General features: G+C 33.9%; 1 long non-coding RNA gene across 3 annotated transcripts in view; it reads left to right on the top strand.

Annotated features, from left to right (window-relative positions):
- The window catches only part of LOC143442835 (uncharacterized), an 88,107-nt gene that overhangs the window by 58,525 nt on the left and 13,180 nt on the right, over positions 1-16,402 (top strand). Inside the window, exons 2-5 of one of the 3 annotated variants that reach the window (XR_013111362.1) lie at positions 88-207; positions 727-1,032; positions 1,194-1,259; positions 1,398-1,620. This is a non-coding gene — a long non-coding RNA (uncharacterized LOC143442835). Of the gene's footprint in view, positions 1-87; positions 208-726; positions 1,033-1,193; positions 1,260-1,397; positions 2,436-16,402 lie in introns of those variants that run through there. The other 2 variants (XR_013111361.1, XR_013111363.1) reach the window with 2 other exon arrangements.

Raw genomic sequence — 16,402 nt, 5'->3', positions numbered from 1 at the left:
AGTCACTAAAGACTCAACATGGATTTGCTGTAATTTTTATAAACGTTATTACTAATTTTATATTCATTTATTTTTGTTTTGTTCCAGAGAGTTCTTGTCGGATTTGTATCTGTTTGGAATGTAGAATGTTTCCAGGAGGCCCATTTGTTCAAGGCTCGTTTTAAATTTTGGTTCTACTGGGAAAAGGTGCAACATTTAAGGATCCAGGTAAGCCTTAAATCCCTGGGAACATATGGCGAAGGCTGTGGAAACCAAGTTTGTCTTCTTTATTTTGCTTCTGACCACAGGTAAGTGATTTTGTATTCACCACTATGCTTCTGACATGTACTGACTTGCTATAGGCTTGAATAAAATTCATTCCTGAACCTATGAGTCAAATAGACCTTTCTTCTTTATCTGTTAATTTGTCTTGCGTGTCTGTTACATTAATGTGCAACTAATGTGTGATTTGTCTGTGCTATTGTATTAATAGTTGGTGTTTATTACTTTATGTATCCTATTATATGCTATATATGTAAATGATAATCTATGTCTATTCAGATATATGAATATATTTTTAAAAAATACTTTATTTTACTGATTGTTCTCTATGAAGAACTATAAATGATACAAATTGAAATGTGTTTCTTCGATTTTTTCAGTCTTGCCAAAAAAAAAAACCAAACAAACAAACAAAAAATTCAACAAAATGATTCCTAATGACAGTCTACAATACTCAATTGGCAGGTAATTTGTCTGGTCATGATCAGAGAGGTTTCTTCAGCAGCAGATGGGAACAGATGCAGAGACCCATAGCCAGACATTATGAGAGAAAGAGTTTAAATAGGAGGTCACCATCGATTCCTCTCCATGAACATCAGGGAACACCAAGAAAGAGATGGGAAGAAAGACTGAGGGAGTCAGAGGGTGGAGGACACCAGAGCATGGCCCACTGAGAGAACTAACCATGGCTCACCTGGATTCACAGAGACAGAAGTGGCAAGCAGAGGAGCTGCATGGGGCTTTGCAGGTTCTCTACTTATATATGTTCTGGTAATTACCTTGGTGTTTTTGTGGGACTTTTCACAGTGGGAGTGGGCGTGTCTCTGACTCTTTCACCTGTTCTTGGAACTCTTTTCCTTCTATTGGGTTACCTTCTGGGAGCTTCAATATGAAGTCATAGTCTTATTGGATCTTGTTTTGTCCTGTTTGAGTGTTGTCTCCTGGAGGCCTATTCTTTTTTTCAATGGAAATAGAGGAGATGTGGATCTGGAACAGAGGTGAGGTGGGGGTCATGGCTAGGAGGAATGGAGGGGGGAGAAACTGGTGGTGTGTGTGAGAAGTATCTATTGTCAAAAATATAAAATAGATTATGAAATCAATATGAGACGTAATATAATAATGTTTTTTTTTTACAGAAATAAATAAATGTTTTCCCAAATCATAGTGAAAAATGTTCAACTGGGCTTCAGAAATTATCCAGTGACTAAGAGTATTGGCTATTATTGCAGAGATCTGGGTTGTGTTTTCAAGATGCACATGGCTGCACAGGACCTTCTGAACCTCAGTTCCAGAGGACACAATGCCCTCTCCTGGCCTCTCTATGCACTGCCCCCACTCAGTACACAGACATGCAAGCAGGTAAAACATTCCTACACTTAAATTAAAAGCAAATGAACCTTTGGGGCTGCCAGAGTCTGAACCACCAACCAAAGAACATACAAAGGCTGGACCAAGGTCCCCACCACACGTGTAGCAGATGTGCAACGTGATCTTCATGTGGCTTTCCAAACAATTGAAGCAGGGGCTTTTCCTGATCCTTTGTCTGCCTGTGGATTTTGCTCCCTAACTGTGCTATCTTATCTGTCCTCTGTGGGAGAGGATGTACTTAGTCCTGCAGTGACTTGAGGTTCCAGCGTGTGTTGGTTTCCTGAGAAGGACATCCCCCTTCTCAGAGGTGAAGGAGAGAAGGGATGGGGAGAGGGGCCTGTGAGTGAGGATGAGGGGGGTGGTTTTTGTGATCCAGGTGTAAAGTGAATGAATGAATGAATAAAAAATTAAATTAAATTAAATTAAATTCCCCCAAAAGAAAAACATATCAAATACATGTTTTTACAAGTCTCTTCCATTTTGTTTCATGAGCTTGCTACTTTTATATTTTGTATTAAAGCTAGTACTGTACAAATGCAAGATACATACAGTGAAAATATTACATGTAAGACCTTTGATGCTGTTTTTCAAGTGGATATATAATTGTTCCACAGTGTTTTCTGGGAGGATTTCCCTTCTTAGTTGAGGCGTCTTTTGCTTTTATGCATAAGGCATTCCTGATGGAATGTCTATCTGCTTGATTAAAATAAGCCTTCCTGTTCCCCACACAGTCTTTAATAAACCTCAGAAATATTGCAATTTAAATCCCTCTAAATTTTACTATTTTTTAAAAAAGACTATTTTGCAATTCCATATGAATTTTTAAGACATCAAGCTGAATATTTTTTGTTTTATCTTAAATTCTTTGACTATTTCACATAGGTATACAATGACTTTTGTACATTTACACCCCTGATTTTTCTTGCTTATTTCACTCTCTTCTTTACTCAAACTCTTTTTCTTCCTGGCAAGGCTCTTCTCTCTAATGGGGTGTGTTTGTGTGTGTGTGTGTGTGTGTGTTTAAGTGAGTGCACCTGAGCACATACGCATGTATGATTTAGTTTGATTAGAATAGTTTACATAAAAATGTACAGAGGTTTTTATAAACAAGAACACATTTTGTCAATTTTTTTCACAAATACTGTAGTCTGTTTATTGGGATTTAATGAATCAACACATTACTTTGAGAATAACTGGCTTCTTTAACAATATTGAGCCTTTTGTTTTTGGTCCATTAACCCAGTATATCACTGCATTTATTTAATTCCTATTTAATTTCTCCCAGCAATGCTTTTTAAATTTTGTTACTCTAGTCATTTCTTTAAAATAATTATTTCTATTTTCTGTCTTTCAAAATGATAGCTTAATTGTATTTTTTAGTTGCTTGTTGGTAAGTCTATAGAAATATGCTGGAGTTTTATAATGAAAGGCATATGTTTATTGAATTGGTAAACATATTTAGAACAGCTTTTTGTTAAGAAAACAGCATAGCATTTTATACATAGATGATTATGTGGTCTGTTTATGGCAATTTTATTTCCTTATAAGTTGGAATGTCTTTTTTAAAAATCATATCAATGTGTTCCTTTCATACTTTGTGAAAGAATAGTGAGAACTTACATCATTGATTTATATATATGTATGTGTGTGTGCATATATATATATATATATATATATATATATATGTATGTATATATAATCAAAGGTGATACAGATGATGAGATACATATGTATCACCTCAGGGCTGGCTCAGTCATTAAAATACTTATTGTTCTTCTCGAGATTAGAATTCAGTTTTCAGAAGCCATGGTAGATAGCTTACAGCTACCTGTATCTCTAACACTAGGCAGTCCAATACCTCTTGCCTCTTTGGGTGGTTACAATCACAAGTACAGATACATACACAGATACACACATGTACACATAGAGACGTTTCACATACACACACACATTCATTTTTATATGTCATAAATCTTTACGATTCCCATAACTGTCCATCATTAACACTAGGAAATTCTCCTCAGCTTTAGTATTTGATGAGCTTTTATTTCTAATTGATAGTAGACATTATTAGTGATTTTGGCATTTAACAAGATGATCATTCATTTCAACTTTTTAAGTGCATCCATTTGGGGTAAATTATGTTTATTGTCTATATAAAATCCAGTTTTTAATAGAACAGTTGTATTTGGAGGAAGCTGAGAAATTACTTCAGAATCTATCCTACACACCATACTCCAGTGTTTTTTTTTTAAACTTAATATCAAAATAATAGCTTGCATGTGTTATTGTTATAAATAATACTGATGCATTTCTTTTATTAACTAAACCCAGTTTTTTTTTTGTTTGTTTGTTTGCTTTAGTTTTTACTTCATGTCCTTTCACTACTCTGTTGGCTCTTTTGGGTTTTTCTATGTTATTTTGCTACTTTGTGCTCCTTCTGCCTGGAACAATTTCTCAGGCTTCCCGTGTTTTTAATTTCCTTGTCAGTTCTAAGAAGTACTCATCAAATTCCATGATGTCCCACTGGAACTTTTTCCCTGTTTTCTTAATTAGATTGGGACAAGCATAGAAGTCATTGTACCTGAGAAACCTTCCAGAGCCTACCTTAAGAACGTTCTCAATTGGATTTTACTAGTGACATTTAAAATGTCTTTTTAAAACTAAGAAATATACTTAATTATATTGTGTTTTTGAATTGGGCATGCCTTTAGGAAATCAAAACCAAGAAAGAGTAATGAAAATCTATTACTAGCTGTCTAATAGCCAGAATTTTTCAGGCTGTATTCACAAATAGGGTTGAAATTGGGACAGTGTGATGGTTTCTATATGCTTGGCCCAGGCAGTGGCACTATTAAGAGTTGTGATCTTGTTGGAGTAGATGTGGCCTTGTTAGGTGTGTCACTGTCATCATGGACTTTAAGACCCTCATTGTAGCTGCGTGGAAGTCAGTCTTCTTTTAGTGGCCTTCAGATAAAGATATAGAACTCTTAGCTCTTCCTGTACTATGCCTGCCTGGATGCTGCCATGCTCCTGCCTTGATGATAATGGACTGAACCTCTGAACTTTTAAGCCAGCCCCAGCCAAATGTTGTCTTTATAAGAATTATTTTGGTCAGGGTGTCTGTTCACATCAGTAAAATTCTAAGACAGACAGTCTTTGAATGAGCTCTCAGACTGTGTGTCCTCATTATATCTTGTGGCAGATAATGTTCAAGTAGACTTCAATCACAGGATATCTTGTTGGTTTCAGCTACGGAATGATGTGACCGCTGTTGGGAAACTCACAGATCATTTGCTACAGCACTGAGTTATAATAGTAGAAGAGAAAAGATAATATAAATTTTCTAGCACAAGTGAATTTACCTATCCTAGTTTTGGAAAATAATATTATTTGTTTTTTTTTTTCTTGATTGTATTGTCAAATGATAAATTTGGAATTGTATTTCTCTCAATGAATTATCACCTCACTTCATTAATTTCTTTCTTTCTTTCTTTCTTTCTTTCTTTCTTTCTTTCTTTCTTTCTTTCTAATTTAAGACTCATAGCTTTGTATGGCAGTTCTTACTGTACCTTTCTACACATTTGGGCTTCATTGTATTTACTGCAATTAATTTTCTTTAGTTATTTTATTTTTCTGAGTTTGTTACATAATAGTATGCATGCACACCATGAGGCTACAGTACGTTGAAGGTCAGAAAGGGATACTTGATCTCCTGGAACTACTGTTATAAAAGGTTGTAAGCTGTCCTGTAGGTACTAGGAATTGAACCTCATGCCCCTGCAAAAGCAAATAGTGTTATCAGATACTGTGCCACCTCTCCAACCCTCACCAACTTCTTAGGAGTAAATATACCACTCAACTGACTTGGAATTTTATGCTTTTCTAATAGACACCCAGTGCTATGCATTCTTCTATATGCTTTACACACTTTGCCTGATCTTATAAATTTAGGCATATTTTATTTCTGTTTCAATCAGTGGAGTACCTGATTTTTTTTTTTTAATTTCTATCTGACATTGCTCTACCATTCGACCACTGAATTCTGACTAGTTTCACTTCAGTGTGAGAACCTAAGTCTCATGCTGTGAGTCATATTCATCTCACTGAGACTTTCTTCACATGTCTAAGTTGATATTTTTTGTGACTTTGATAAAAGTCTATTATATACTGATATTGATTGTATGTTTCTAGAAGTTTCATTTAATCATTAGTTAACTACTCACATCATCCGTACTATTTTTTCCACATGTTTTCTTTAAATATGACATAAAATATGAGCACTTAAAGAAGCAATTTTTATTTAAAAAATTACATTTGTGATAAAATGCACCATTAAAAGTGAAAACACACTTAATGGCTTCGAAATATATTTATGAAACATATTCCTGAAAAAAAAATGTTTCTAGCATGAAGTATAAGAGAGAAAAGAACTTAATATCTAGTATAAGACATTTTACCCACTTGTAACATGGACATGAATTTGAACGTCCATTTTTACCAATGGCCATGAACAACTTAAAATGTGTTTGACAATGAACTTAAGACAAGTTAAATAATCAACAATATAAGTCTTAGTTAAGGTTTCCATCAGTGTGGCTTAACATCATGTCCAAAATCAACTTGTGGACAAAAGGATTCATTTAATTTTACAGCTGTCAGGTTACATCCATCACTGAGAGACAGGAATGCATGTGAATTCAAGACAGTGACTTTGAGGCAGGAACTGAAACAGAAGCCATAAAGAATGCTGCCTTTGAGAGTACTTACCTGCTTTCTTACACACACTAGGGCTACCAGCTCAGGAGTGACACCATCCACAGTAGGATTAGCACTTCCCCCACCCCTCTGCATCAATCATTATTCAAGATAATACATAACCCACTGCTGATAGCCCAGTCTTACACAGGCAGTCTATCAATTGAGAGTTTCTATTTTCAAATGACTGCAGCTTGTATCCAGTTGACTAAAAAACAAAATGAAACAAAATGAACCTATAATCATAAAAAAAAAACAAAAACAAAAACAAAAAAAAAAACAAAAAAACCTCACAGGACAAGAAGTTAACTTTTTGTACCAAATAGGATAGCTTTACAGAAATGCAGAACAACTCCTTCCTGCAACCCAAAGCACACAGTTAAGCAAAATGGACAGCGATAACACAGATTAAAACAAAACAAACAAAAACTCCAACATAACTGGAAACTACGTTTTACTGGTGAGATTGTACAAGATATTATGGTTTAGGGGAGAGTTTTGATTACTTAAAATGTTTAATGTAAGTTTAACTTTAGACCCAGATATTCTACTCTCATGCTTTTGACAAAAGTAATAAAAATATACTCCCAGGGCTGGAGAGATGTCTTAGTGGTTAACATAACTGACTGTTCTTCCAATGGCCCCTGTTCAATACACAGCACCCACATGACTGCTCACAACTGTCTGTAACTCCAGTTCCATGGGATCTGACTCTCTCATACAGTCACATATGCAGGTAGAACACCAACCCACATAAAATAAAAATAAATATTTAAAAACACACAGGTTTACTCTTAACAATTATATATTTAAATTAATATTTATAATATACATTAATATATATTAAAGAATATATAAATCTATATTTAAGAATAAAACTAAAACATGGAAACAACCCAATCAGTCATCAACTGATGAATAAATGAAAAACTGTGGTAGTATATTCATATACCAAATTCATATTTAGTAATGAAAGTTAAAATGTGCTCATATAAGTTACAATATGGAAGAAACTCAGAGGCTTTATACTCAGTAAATTAAACCCCTGAGGACATTAACAAACTGCTGAAGTATGAGCTATCTGTGAGGTTGGAACAGATTGATGGGTTTAAGTTGCTGGTGGTGAGGGAAGGCTTGAGAGTGGCTTGCTGAGGAACACAAAATGATTATTTCCCATTTAAGAAATATTTTTAGAGTTGATTTTGATAATAGCACAAAACTTTGTAAAACTATAAAGAATGAATGTATCACATAATTTTTAAATTAGTTTAATTTAACCAACATAACTTTTCTCAACAAAATAAAGCCATATATGGAAAACAAAGCAAAAACAATTAGAAAATATGCCAAATATCAGACATTAGAAAAATATCGAAAATTTTCATAACTATAATAAAGATACAGGTTTGAATGGAAAATTTATTGTTTTGAAACAATGTCTGAAATAAGACATCACTTTTGCTACTTAGTACAATATTTTGCTATATATGCATTTGCTTAACCTACCCAGATACTATGCAGGAATAGATTATGAAAATATTTCAATTCATCTTACTGAGAATTTTTATAACAAAGGTATCCACTGATTTATTAGAAAACATGATTAGCTATTGCTTTTGAAAACTTTTATTAAAATGGATATTCAAGGAAATGACTTCAATAATTAAGTGGTGTAATGATCATGCTGGGCATACAGCTCAGGGGTAATAGAAAAGCTCAATGCTCTCCTATTATGAGCATGTCCTTTAGCACTGACGCCTACTCACAAGAAACAAAGGGCAATTGTTCCAAATTTTAAGTAAATATTGTCCTGTTTGTTGAGATATTAAGTCCACTTTAATTTAGCCAGATAAAGAAGAATGGCACCTGATTGTATTGAATGTTTTGTTGAAAGTTTTAATAAGTATAATGCAGAAAAATTAATAACATGAAATATATTGATTTCTTACTTTTGCTGATGAATCAAGGCTTCTCATAAAAACTGCAAGATTTAATATGATTCTGTTAATAGATGGTTGGATAAAAGTAAAGCACAAAAGCATCCAGAACCTTCTTTCAACTCATACAAGTCCTACAAGGCCTGATGAACAATCTCATTCACAGTAATAAAAACCTATAAATTTTAATAATATCTCAAAAGGAATGAATATGTAAAATATGTATACATTAAAAATATGTTTTTCAAAACATATAAATTCAATACAATTCTTTCTGAAACATGAAAGAAAGAATTTTTCATAGAGCATTGGGTACATTTGATTGGGTAATATTCCTCTTAAAATTCAAATAAAAGAAGAAATAACAAGAGATAACCAAATAAAGTAGGAAAAAGAAAACTAAGACACTATTAATTGTTCATGTAATTGAATATACTGTAAAACTTCTCCACTCAAGTTAGTGCAGCATTGTTGTAGGAAAATACAAATAGACCATAGGTACTGAGTAAAGACCTGGATCAGCTACCTCTGTAGGCTAGCACTAATTCAGCATCTTGGGATTATTGTTCAGTAGGTAAAAGAGTTTGTTGTGAAAGCTTGGAAATTTGAGTTCAAATACCTGTCATATATGTAAAGAGATGGGCACATGCTTTGTTGTGTTTCTTAACCTAAGAGCTCTGGGGAACAAAGGCAGAATGTTGGCCCACACTTAAAAGTCAAAAATCTAATTCAAGTTTCAGTAATAGACTCAATTCAAGGGAGTTAGAAGGAAGTGATGGCACAGGGTAACCCAACCCATCAACCAGCCTCTGGCAATAATCACAAGCACATGCTCATAGGATACACACCGCTCACATCCATACATCCATACATCATACATGTATACATACACACACATACACATGTATTCATGCAAATACATTGGTAAAGCTGCTATACTGATAGAATTAGTAGATTAACATCAAATTTAAGCAGTGAGAAGTATCAAACTCCTCATAGGGAAGTCAAATTAATCAAGAGCTATAAAGCAAAGGATGGTACAAAATGGATTTTCTGAAACTGAAACTCAAAAGGTAAATAATAGAACAAAATTTGTAAAAGTAGGCACTATAAAATTAATATTTGGAAAAATGTGTTGTTAAAATTTTCATATTTAAGCAAAATGGAGCATTAGATCAAAAGACTAAAGGTTCTCTACATTATATTTGATAGTGTAACAAGAACATAAAACTTAAATATAAAAATATGAACAAACATTTTAGAAAAGCGAAACATGTGCAATTAACTTATTAACAGTCTCTACATTACAAAAAAGGAAAGTAGTAAATGCATTATCTTCTGGAAAGACGTGTGCAGAAAAAAAAATATTTAGTAACTGTGAATATTTTGCCTATATGGTGCCATTGGAGACCAGAAGACATTAGCTATCCTAAACTGGGGTTCAAGATGTTTGTAAGCCACCATGTGTTTGTTGGTTACCAATTTTGATCCTCTGCAAGAACAAAAAATGACTCATAACTGTTGAATACTTTCTCCAACTAAGAGCAGAAATTTTAAATGAACTGTAAGTAACTCAAGGAAGAAATATGGGAAAAGGAGATGCACAAACATGCATGAGCCAATATCCAACATCATTTGAGAAAATAAACTGGAAATGTACACTCAAACATACTTGAAAATAACTTTATAAAATTACAAACCTGGTATATTCTTCTTCTGGTCTCCAAAGGCACCATATAGGCAAACTATTCACGGTTACTAAATTTTTTTCTGCACAGGTATTTTCAGAAGATAATGTATTTACCACATTTCTTTCCTGCAATGTAAAGACTGTTAATAAGTTAGTTACATATATTTTTACCCTTTTCTAAAATGTTTGTTCATATTTTTATACCTGAATTTCCTTGGTTTATTTTCTATGGAAAACAGAGTCTAGACAAAGTTTCCCTGTTAGTAGTTTAGGGAATAAAATTCTGGAGCCACGAGACTAAAAGGAAATGAAAAATACAAAGAAAATAAAGAATACGTGGAAGGAATGGGTAGCTGTAGTGAAAATATGCGTTTTGTTAAATAAAAAATCAGAATGTTATAGGAATATGTTTGTTTTCGGGTTTTATTTTGTTTGCTTTTTGATCCCAGGTGTGGTATATGGGGATGCTTTAGATTTTCCACAAAAGCTGCTTTATGGTCTTGCAGGGGTGTGACTTTGCCAGGTGCAGATAGTTTACGATGTTTGGAATACTAGGGACTCTTGAAAGGGTATATAAATGCTAGGGCCCTCTAGAATGGCTGTGGCTGATGCTGGTGCTTCCTCTCCTCCTGCTGCTGCTACTGCTACTGCTGCTGCTGATTGCTGGTCGTTGTTGTTGTTGTTGTTGTTGTTGTTGTTGTTGTTGTTGTTGTTGTTGTTGTTGTCTGTCAAATGGGTCATGTGCAAAAAGATGAGAAGGAATTGGTGATCCTAATGGGAAAGATCAAATTTGCCCTAAGGTATTCAAAGTCCCTAATCAGCAGGAAGAATTTTAATGATATCAATGTTCTCTTTCTCCTCTAAACTTCTTTCTTTCCTACCTAGTGTTGGGGGGTTGGGAAAGTAGAACAGGGATTGAGAGGGTAGTAGAATATGTAACCAACAAAGTGGCCAAAAGTCTGGTTGTAAGTGGCACCCAACATGGGCCTGGGCAGAGTTGAAATTCGATTTCACATTCTGTAAAGGAAATGGCATTGAAGAAGGGATGCCTATTCTGATTGAGCACATCAGTAAATTTTTATTGTGGCTGCTGCTCCTCCCTAACCTTCTGCTGTTGTTGTTGATGCTGCTGGTTGCTGGTTGCTGGTTGCTGGTTGCTGGTTGCTGGTTGCTGGTTGCTGGTTGCTGGTTGCTGGTTGCTGGTTGCTGGTTGCTGGTTGCTGGTTGCTGGTTGCTGGTTGCTGGTTGCTGGTTGCTGGTTGCTGGTTGCTGGTTGCTGGTTGCTGCAATTGTTGTTTGTCAAGTGGTCATGCACAAAGAGGTATGAAAAAGAAATTGAATATCCTGACAGCAAAGATCAAACTTGCCCCATGGAACTTCATCCTCCTAACCAACAGGAAGTAGTCTAGTAATATCAACACCCCCCAAAAGGGGGTAGAAGAAAACTTCTAGATTTGTTTTGTTTTGTTTTTTATCTCTTTTACCTGGTGTTGGGGGATTGGAAGGGTAGAATATAGGTAGAGATGTTACTAGAAACAGGAACCCACAAAGTATCTGAAAGTCCAGTTACAGGTAGAGGTATGTGTGTTCCTGAGTTACCACCAGCCTTGAGGGAAGCAGAGCTTCTTCCTCATAACCAAGTGGTATCAATACAGTTGCTTCTATTATGCTGTGTGCAGGCAGAAGCTGCAAAAAGTCACAAAAAATTGATTTGTCTTCTTTACTTCCATGTTCACACTAGTCCACACTAACAAGATAACCTGGTGCAATACTGACACAAATCTTATAGGAGTAACCAATACTAATTGGAATTGAGGCCCACTGAAGGAGATAAAATTTATGCCTGATACTGAGGGATCAGGGAAATCTGCAGCAGAGGAAGCAAAGGGATTGTAAGAGTCAAAGGAGATGGAAGAAACCAAAAAAAAGCAAGGACTTCTAGATAAAGCAAGACTGATGTACATACAAACACACAGAGTCCGTGGCAACATGAAAAGGTCATGCATAAGACTTGAACAGGTTTAGGCCAGTTGAGGTTCCAATGCAGAGAGGGGAAGTATATACAAGTGCCAATCCCTAACCCAGAATGTATCTCCTATTGATAACAATTAACTTAGGAAATGTTAGTTGTTTTTTTTTTTTTTCTAATTGAGTTTCACTGGATATACAAATCTCACTTACAGGCAGGTCTTATGTCCATCACTATATAGCCAACACAAAATAAATTTAATAATTTATTAAAGAAAATATTGAAGAAGAAAACCAATATTAAATGCAAGATAGATGGATAGATAGTTATATAGATGATAGTTAGATAGATAGATAGATAGATAGATAGATAGATAGATAGATAGATAATAGATAGATACTATGTGTAAGTTCATACCTTAGTATAAAGACATGTTTGTTAGCATATGTCACAATAGATAGTTGTCAATATTTACAGATACACACATGGAATTATATATAGTAAAATTTATGGACGAAGGGATGTTTAAGAAAGTAAGACTGTTTTAAGGCCAAGATAACCATTCATCTTCTGCATTTTTTATATATTAAAGAATTTTTTTAAAGCTGCAGTATTTTCAAGTTATTTAAACGATGCTAACCCTGACAGTTTCATACCTTTTACCGCAGTAACAGTAGTCCTGTAGTAAACTTGTGAACTCTCACAGCCTACATAATTGCACTGCATGTGTTGTGCATAGGTTGAACCTCCTTACAGCCTATTTCTTCATTTATCTTCCTCCTGCTACTCAGATGATAACAGAAACCTTTTACTATTTCCAACTCCTGCCCAGTTTATCCAAACTCTGATGAAGATTTGATTTGTCATCTGTCAGACTGTACTATTTTGTTTCTCTCTGTACTTTATGTATAAATCTTAAACATTGTCCCTCAACATTACCCTGATCCACACCTAATCAATACACTTGCCGTGCCAAATCATACATTAAGATTACGGTTGATTTTGTGATTACTGTAATTCTTTCAAATAAAATAGTCCATGAACTCTATTTCATGTCATTCACTTCCTTTAAACTACTTCTTCTTTGCAAATTAAAAGATTTAAACCCAGCCTTATTCATTGATCCATTTCTGTGAATTCTCATTGTAGGTCAGAGGGATTTAGTAATAAGGATGTTTGTGGAAACTATGTTTATAAAAGCAAATATCTGGACAAGGTAGTAAAATCATAGAATACTGAAATAGAAAAAAAAAGACACTAAAATCATGTTGTAGAAGGTGATATAAACTCACAGTAAAACTAATGCTTATCCTTAAACTGAAAAAAAAAAGACTTCAAAACACAGTAATTGTTAAATTGATGGAGTTGTATATTCTGCAGAAATGCCGATATATAATTTGTAAGGAAATGTTGTAATTAGTTTCACAGGGTGGTTTCTTAGAATATTCTTCATGAATGAATGATGGTATCACTGCCAAGGCCAATTTGTAAAAAGCAATTTAAAGATATTTTAAAGCAAAGAAAGGAAGTCGGATGGTGCATGCTGTTCAGTTGGGTGGTTTATGTACAAAACATTACTTGTGTTTGTAATTGGCAGGCCACACTCTCCATGGAAGCTTCACTAAGCTTGGTCCTCTTAGTCTGAACTTTGTGTTGATTATTGATTACTGTCATCCATGAGTTAGAAAATAGATTTCCTTATGCTTCTGGAGTACAGTACACCTTGTTGCCAGTTAAATGTAAACAGTAGAATTTACATGTCATTTACAATAGCATATAAAATGTTAAAATTGAATCCAAGTGATGCTAACCCAATAGTATTTTGCAAACTTTGTTGTTGTTTTGTAGAAAAAAATGTGTGATAAACAAAGCACTAACATTACTGGAATCTTTTCCACTGGTGTTGTTGATGTTTCAATGTTATATACAATAAAATACAAGAAGGAATTTCTGTTGGATCTGGAAATTTTTATTTCCATGATACAAGTGATAGGTGCAACAAGAGCCCTCTCTTTCTACTTTCTTCTTTCTTTTAACATAGATATAAGGCCTTAAGCTTTTAAAGAAGTCACAAGAGAGGTGCCAAGGGGACTACAGATATTAAACAAAAATATGCTCATGTAAATTAAAGTATTAAAAATTATAAAAGTGCCTCAAAGGAAAAGTATAGGGTCTGCAGATGGTGTCAAATAATTTGATCTGGTATATAATAAATACATTTAGTTAATCAAATAATGTGGGTGAGTGTATTCTTACGGTAAACATGAAAACAATATGAAAGTATATTTAGTGAAATACATAGCATTAAACTGTCCTAACCAAACTGAAAGCTCCTGTCAAAGGGAATCAGTATAAGTAGTATACTCTTTCATTTAAAAATTTTCTGTTTAGTTACTATAAACATAATACTGAATATGTATATGGAATTATAATCATATGGTTTAATTTTATATTGTTTAAGCAGAAATGATGGCATATATCCTGTTTATCAACTGTGTTTTATCACTTATAAGTGATCTATCACATGTGTTCATATAGTATTTCTTTAGTTTTATTTGCTATTTTATAAGCCATAGTGTGATATCAGTGTGCATTTAAATATACTTGATTGGAGGGAATATAGGGACTATTCAGCTTTGCTATTAAAATGCTGCTATATTATAATTTCAAATGCATGAGCTTTCATACATATGTGTAAAATTGTGTGTAACTAAATGCATAGTAACATAATTTTAGGTGTATGAGTAGATAAGTAAATTGTGATTTTTGGTAGTTACAGTCAAATTGTCTGCACATTTTTACTGGTAATAGATACTATGTTTTCCTGGCAATTTAACTAAAATTAATACTGTCAAACATTTCTGGTTATATTCTGAAAAAAAAGTAGTAAGCAAAATAATTCTTCATTTAATTTTCATGTCCTGATTACTCAAGGATCTTTTGATAGTTTAATCAAAATTAATATTTTATTCCTTTGTGCATCAGCATCATCTCTGTTGGTTGTTTGCTCCGTGTGATTGTTTGTGTCTGTATTTATTAACATGTCTACATGTTTCTATGATGCAGGTGCATGCCTGTCTGCATACTTATGGAGTGCAGAAGTCAGAGTCTCACCCAACCATTGCTTTTCAGTTCAAGCTTCTCAGGAAACACCTAGATGGTTTACTTGTTTTCTCTCTGTCTCTCTGTCTCTCTGTCTCTCTGTCTCTCTGTCTCTCTGTCTCTGTCTGTCTCTCTCCTTTATTTTTATGTTTTGCTATTTGAGACAGAGTCAAAGTATTTCACAAGTACTTGATGCTTGCCTTGCCTGTTAGTGTAAGGTGCCTGTCTAGTAACCCCAGGGATCTTCCTGTGTCTGCTTCCCAGCATTGAGATTTAAATTTGAGTCAGCATGCCCAAGTTTTTACATAGGCTCTTGTAATCAAATTCAGCTAACCATGTTTCCAGAACAAACACCTTATTCACTAAACCAGGTTTCCAGGCCCATATTGTCTGTTTCCTAGTTGGAAATACATATTTCATCTAAATCTGTAGATTAAATGTTATATTTATTTGTTTACTCATTTCTCATTAAGTCTTTAAATTGTAAATAGCTTATTGATTTTAAAAATTTTTTGGGTCCTTTGTCAGCTTAAGAAGCCTTGTTCTTAATACTAACTTCTTGATTATTTATTCAAAACTTCTTTCACAAGACTTGGTAACTTTATTCTTCATATTCATGTGGAATATGTTGTGTATATTATTAACTGAAAATTCTAACTTTGTTTCATAACTACATTTCCAATGCATTTCTGCATTGATTTTAAGCCTATGAAACTTTTTAAGTTCATGGAATATTATTTTTTCTTTATTGTTTCATGTGCATTTGCCATGTCATTTATGAGAGTCAGAAAATTATAATTAATGAGTCAACAAACTTTTAGGTCATTATCATACATCAGTATTAATAAATTTTATGAAGAAATAGTGGACAATGATCAATCTGGATAGAAATGTACTTGGTTTCATAATTACTCTCATCTCTTCCGAAGATGTTGCTCTTTTATTGAATGTGTCTGTGTCCTTAAAGTGTAGATAGAGTTGTCAATGCTTTTAAGTTTTGCACTAGGACTTTAACTTTCATTTCCTGAAATATTCTTTTATTGATATCTTTCCCCGGATGTTTATGGTATTTTGACATAAAAATTGCCTTATGGAGAGACATCGATAGTTCCTTTGTGTTTTATATACCTCATTCTGTATACTTTTGGTCTCTTGAATATTTACATGTATATTTTTCATCTGAATTCCTATTGTTTTACAGAATGACTGTATGTGGTAAGAACTTTTAGTAATGCAACTGAAGTTTTTCTTCTTTTTGACTTTGACTCTGATGTGTCTGAGTGTAGAGTTTTAAGCATCATTTCTTTGTGATGCACA

This window comes from Arvicanthis niloticus, chromosome 6 (assembly GCF_011762505.2).
Source record: "Arvicanthis niloticus isolate mArvNil1 chromosome 6, mArvNil1.pat.X, whole genome shotgun sequence".
NCBI lineage: Eukaryota > Metazoa > Chordata > Mammalia > Rodentia > Muridae > Arvicanthis > Arvicanthis niloticus.
This window is presented reverse-complemented; position numbering and strand designations above follow the sequence as displayed.